We start from the raw sequence: 5,751 nt of genomic DNA, 5'->3' as shown, positions 1-5,751 counted from the left end.
CCAGACACGGAAGCCCCAGCGCAGAGCCCTGGCCGTTGACTGGGGGGACGCCTGCATCTGGAGCGTGGGCTCGGGGACGCCGAGGGCGGGCAGACGGCCGTGCTCCAGACGCCCGGCCCTTTGCTGTTAACTCTGCCGCTACGTGGACAGCAGCCCACAGCGACGGGGTCGCCTTCCTGTGTCCCCGATGAAGGGGTGGTGCGGGGACCAGGCTTCTGCCTCCTTCTGGGTGTTTGCTGGGGACACAGATACTTTGAGGAGGTGTTTATTTTAGGTGTGAAAAGGCCACCTGGGTTGGAAGCCTACTGACTCCTGGATGGCCCCGGTGCGGGGGGTCCCGTAGCCCAACCTGTCCTGGTGATATGGGGAAGGAGGGAGCTGAGTGCCATTCCTGGCTCCGGGGGGAAGACAGGGGGTTCCCCAGCGTGGAGACCTGGGGGACAGGGGGCCGACGGGCTCAGTGAGGACGCATCGGACTGGGGGTGGCTGTGGAGCCTGCGGGGACAGATGGCCTGGGGCAGTGGGGCTGGGGGTCAGGGGCCTGAGGGCGGGGAGAGCCTGGCCACAGGCAGGGTGAGTTGAGGGTTCCCTCGAAGCCACAGTGAAAGATTCTAGAGTTCTCCGTCTCCTCCCTTTGCAACGTAGGAGGAAGGGGGAGAGGCACCAGGGGCCGGACCGCAGGTGTGTGGTGAGGGCTGGTTGTCGGCCTGGGGGTGCCAGGGCACTGGACGGAGGGGGCTGGCCCTCACGCCACAGGCCCCTCTTCTGGGCACGTGCCAGCTTCCACGTCCCACGGGGCAGCTCCAGCATGCCTAGCTCAGTCCCCAGATGACCCCAGACGGACTTCCAGGGCAAAGGACTAAGGCTTTCATGGCAATCAAGCCCCAGCAGAGCCGTTAAGTGACTTTTACTGGTGGATCAATTGCGTAATGGCTTCCGGGCTGGCTGGTGGCCGGCCCTTTCTTCTCTCCACGCTGCCCCCACCGGGGTCCCCTTGCTTTGTTTGGCTTTGTCGCACCGTGGGAGGGAGACGGGAGGGCGGGGAGGAACCCCGGCAGGGGTGCGACCCAGGCGGTGATTCAGGAGTATCTGCTCGCCAGAAATATCATGAAAGAAAAATGGGTCTTGGACCATCTTTTGGTTTTTCCATTAAATCTTGTCCGTTTCCATTTCACGAAATGGCTTTCTAATCCCATTTGGACGAGCCTGTAAGCCGCAGATAAAGACGGGACATTCGCATCGGGGAAGCGAACGGCGTGCGGCGGGCCTCTCCCCTAAAGATGACGTTAGGCTCCTAACGCTCTCGTGCTCCCGGCTCGCCGAGGTTCATGCGGAGGCTCAGATAGTCAGGCCAGGCGGCCTTAGGCTTAGATAGTCAGGCCAGGCGGCCTTCCCTTCTCATGCTCACAGCGGGGCCGGAGCGCACGAAAGGGGTTTCACACACCAGCGTTGGAGGAGATCACGCGTGCCACGGGGGGGGCGGCCTGCCTCACTGTGCGGGCTGTCTGGGGTGGGCGATGGCAGAGTGACAGTTTGATCCCTTGCCCTGCTCCCCATGCCCCCGTTTGTCCCGGCATCGTCGGCTACCGCAGGGGCGGCTTCCTAGGGGAGCACCAATGATGCTGCCTGCGACCCGCCGGGCAAGGCGGGGGGTGCTCGGGGTGCTCAGCTGCTGGCCCCCACCCCCCCGTGGAGACCCTTGAGGAGGGGGATGCCTACAGGTCGCATGGGTCAGGTCGGGGGGTGGGGCTGACCCTGGGTGTCCATCCAGGGCTCTGTCCCTTGTGCACCCTGGGACCACAGTCTGTCCAGTGGGGAATGCGAGCTGTGTGCATGTGCACATTCGTGCATTTGAGTGTGCACATGCCTCTGTATATAGCAGCGCACACGTGTGTTCATGTGTGTACACAGGTGCATATGCAAGTGTGCGTGTGTGAACACTCATGTATATGCCTGTATCTATGTGTGCACATGCACACCAGTGTGTGCATGCATACGTGTACCTGCGCACACATTGTATGTGAGCATGCATGTGCCCGCGTGTGCTCGTGCGCACACATGCCTGTTTATGTGCAATGTGTGCATGTGCACACACGTACACGTGTGCCTATGCACACACATATACCTCGCATGTGTACGTGTGTGCATGTATGCATATGGGTACCTGTGTGCACATACATGCGTATTTGAGTCTGCGCACACATATGCAGATGTGTGCCCGTTTGTGCACATGCACGTGTATGCGAGTGTGTGCACGTGTGTACCTGTGTGCGTGCCGGGAAGGCTCTGCTCCCGGTCCACCCGCCTGGGTGGGCCTTTCCAGGGGCTGCAGTGTCACTGTCAGGAGCGGAGTGTGTCCCCTCAGCATCATATTGGAGGCTCGTGTGTCCCAGGCAACTCCCTCTAGTGGGGCAGCAGTGACTCCAGGAGAGACACTCAGCGGGTGATGGCGGGGAGGTGCGTGACGGGCTTGGGTGACCTTTGGGGGACTGACTTCGGCTGCTGTCCCACACCCTGGAAGTTTCTTAGGTGACCCCTGAACCGCAGGAACAGAGCAGCCGCCCCGGCCTGCCCCGTCCTCCGCCTTCCCTCCGTCCATGTCCACAGCCCGCAGGGGACGGTGTGCACGGCGAGCTCCGTTGTGACTGAGGGGTCGCCATAGAAACCCGACAAGGTCTAATTAGGCACAAATAAGTGCTTCCCAAACGCGTTTTAATTACAGCTCTGCCAACGTGAACGTCACACCGAGGATTCGGTCTCTGCGTGAGCTGGGTCAGCGCCCCCTCCCAGCAGTCGATGTGTCCCTGTCACTGCTTGGTGCCAGGACTGGCCGGACCACGGAGGTGCTCAGGGTCCCCGTCCCGCCCATGGGCAGCGGCGCTGGGGGCTTGGGGGCAGTGACGGGCCCTGGGGCAGGTAGAGTGGAGTCCAGGAGGCAGGGTTTGGGGGGCGGGTGGGCTGGGAGCCGATGTCGGGGTCTTTTGGCACGTGGAGTCGTGGGCAGGAGGGTGCTAGGCAGGGCACATCAGGACATGCCAGGGCCACGTGGCCTGGGAGTCCCTGTGGGGCGTGTTAGGCCGCCTGGTCAGAGCCTGGCGCCCGGCCAGCCGCACTGGGAGCCGGGTGGGGCCTTGAGCTGCGGGGTCTGTGCACCCTCCAGCTGCTGCTTTCCTTCCAGCCTCGGGGACTATAGGGTGTCCCTTGAGGAACTGACGCCTCCCCCACCCCAGGTCACACCCAGGGTCCCTTCCCTGCCGAGGATGTGCACCTCCCCCCAGGCCTGTGAGTGGCTCCTCCCTCGGCCACCCCGCCCAGCCCCAGACTGGGCCACCACTCAGACGCAGGGGCTGGGGTCCCTGGGAGACGCTTAGGGTGCAGCACGTCCGCAGAAAGAAGACCTGGGGGTTGAGGCAGGTTTATTGTGGAGAAGTCGCTCCGAAACTGTCGTCAGCTTGGAAATAGCCTTTTAGCCCATAAATCCTATGGCTCCACCTCGAAGACACGCTGGCTCATCGTGCGGGAGGGCCCCGTGACAGACTGCGGGCGGTGGGCGGTGGGTCGCGTGGATGCTGTGGCCGGCACTCAGGGGGCAATGAGGCTGGGGCCACAGGGGCTCTGCTGCCCCCCCGCCCCCCGCTCCTGCCACAAGAGCCAGTGGCCAAGCAGGCCTCAGTCCCGCACCGGAGAAGCCGAACTCTGCCAAAGCCCGAAGGACGTGTCCGCGGCTTCCTCCGGGCTTCAGGTAAGAACCGGGTGCGGCCAGCTCGGTGACCCCCTGCAGGGACGCGGCGCACGGCTGGCGTCTGACCGAGACGGGGCTTTAAGGGGCCACGTGTGTGCTGACCTGCGACGCAGCAGCAGAAACTAACATGCCACCTGTGCAGGATTTCTGGGCAACACGCCTCGAGTCAGCTTGCTGGCTGCAGTGACCTGCCACCACGCCCAGGGACTTGGACACAGAATGGTCCCTTGCCCCCTCCTGGGGTGAGCCTGAGCTCCGCGTCCCTGGGCTGAAACCGGGGGTGGCAGGGCCGCGTCCCTGGAGGCTCCGTGGGAGGGCACTTCCTGCAGCGTCCGGCTCTGGGGGCTGCCATGTCCCTGGGCTCACGGGTGCGGGTTGCGGCCTCTGTGCTGCCCACATACCTGCTTCCTGGGGTACAGTCACCCGCCACCTCCCAGGACCAAGCACACACGACAGCATTTGGGGCCCTCGGAACACCCCAGCCAGCCCCCCAGTGTGAGGACCCTCAACTTAATCACACCTGCAAAGGCCCTTCTGCCAAATGCTGCCACATGCATAATTTCCGGGGTGGGGACAGCACACCTTGGGGGCCAGCATTCTGCCTTCAAGGCGGCGGCTTTTCCGACCCACTTTCCAGGAGAAGAGTGAAATCGTATTTCTGGCTCTCAGCTAACATATCCGAGTCTCGGAAGTCTTCCTGGTCGTGACTTTCCAGCACATTCCTCGGTGAGCGTGACTGGAGGGTGAGCCTTCCCGCCCACTGGAGCTGAAGGCTTCGGTCAGGCTGTACCCAGGGGCCCCTTTTTCCCATGGGAGGGCGTTGTCAGTGCTATTGTGAGTTAATCATTTCTAGGTAGGACCTGTGAAGGGGACAAAGCCTGGGAGCACAGCGGGGGGCGTGGGGTGGGTGGGGGGCTAATGGAAAGACAGCCTTTCACACTCCCGTGCCGCGCTGCCTCTTGACACCTCGGAATGAGCTGCAGCCAGCAGCTGCTGGCCAGACCTGCAGGCAGCTGACCCCAGTGTGGGGACCAGGGGAAGGGGAGCAAATCTGGGCTGCACACAGCACCCCTGTTACTGTCCTGGGGTGCGGCTCAGGGGCCACTTTCTCCTGGTTCCTCCACAGCCCCAGCTGCTCCTCGGAAGGCACCCCGCCCCCGCCAACCAGGGCTGGGGCCGGAGGGACGAGAGGGTGACAGGAAAGGGCTGGCTGGGTTTTAGGGCCTGGCGGGTCAGTAATGACTTGCGAGAGGTACTGCCATCAGCTGGGGGCCCCAGGCCACAGGCTGGGAGGGTGCAGGGGACCCGAGCTGGCCCTCCCAGGTGTGCTGAGGGCCGGCAGTGCCACCCGCCACCGGGCCTTGTCACTCTGGCCACTGAGCCTCGAGCTGGCAAAGGGCTCTCTGCAGAGTGGGTCCCCTGCCCCACGGGTGCACGGGGCACGAACCTCCACTGCGAGCACCACGCTCACCAGCTGGGTCCCCAGCTGTGTGACGTGGCCAGCAGGCGGGAGGCGCACGCAGCCCCGGATGGAGGGGCCGGTCCTCCTTCCCAGAGGACACCATTTCCCATCGAAATCTCTCCAGAATGAAGGATGGACCCGCGTTTCTTTAGCAGAAGGCACTGCACCTCGGGGGGCCCAGCAGATGCGGGGGTGCAAACAGGCCCGTCTCAGCCGAGTGAGGAAATGGGGTGACGGTCCGGGTATAGGCTGCAGGGCTTCGTGTGGGTGAGATGGCGCAGGCATGGAGGTGCCACCTTGAGGCAATGCCGCTGGGCCGTTGGAATGTTCCGGAAGCACGCCCCTTCCCTGGGAAGGGCGGGAAGTGTCTGGGAAGCTGCACCTGGCAGCTCCCAGCCATTCCGTCTCGTCTCGAAGGCTGTGCCTTTCCAGTCCGAAGGGAGGAGCGCTGATTCCCCCTGGGGAATTCGAGCATTGCTGCTCTTCAAAGCAGACAGATAATTCAGTTCTTTGAGATTTTTTTTTTTTTTTTGCCAAAGGGGATTTT

The sequence above is a fragment of the Pteropus vampyrus genome, unplaced genomic scaffold (genome assembly GCF_000151845.1).
Source record: "Pteropus vampyrus isolate Shadow unplaced genomic scaffold, Pvam_2.0 Scaffold341, whole genome shotgun sequence".
NCBI classification, from domain to species: domain Eukaryota; kingdom Metazoa; phylum Chordata; class Mammalia; order Chiroptera; family Pteropodidae; genus Pteropus; species Pteropus vampyrus.
This window is presented reverse-complemented; position numbering follows the sequence as displayed.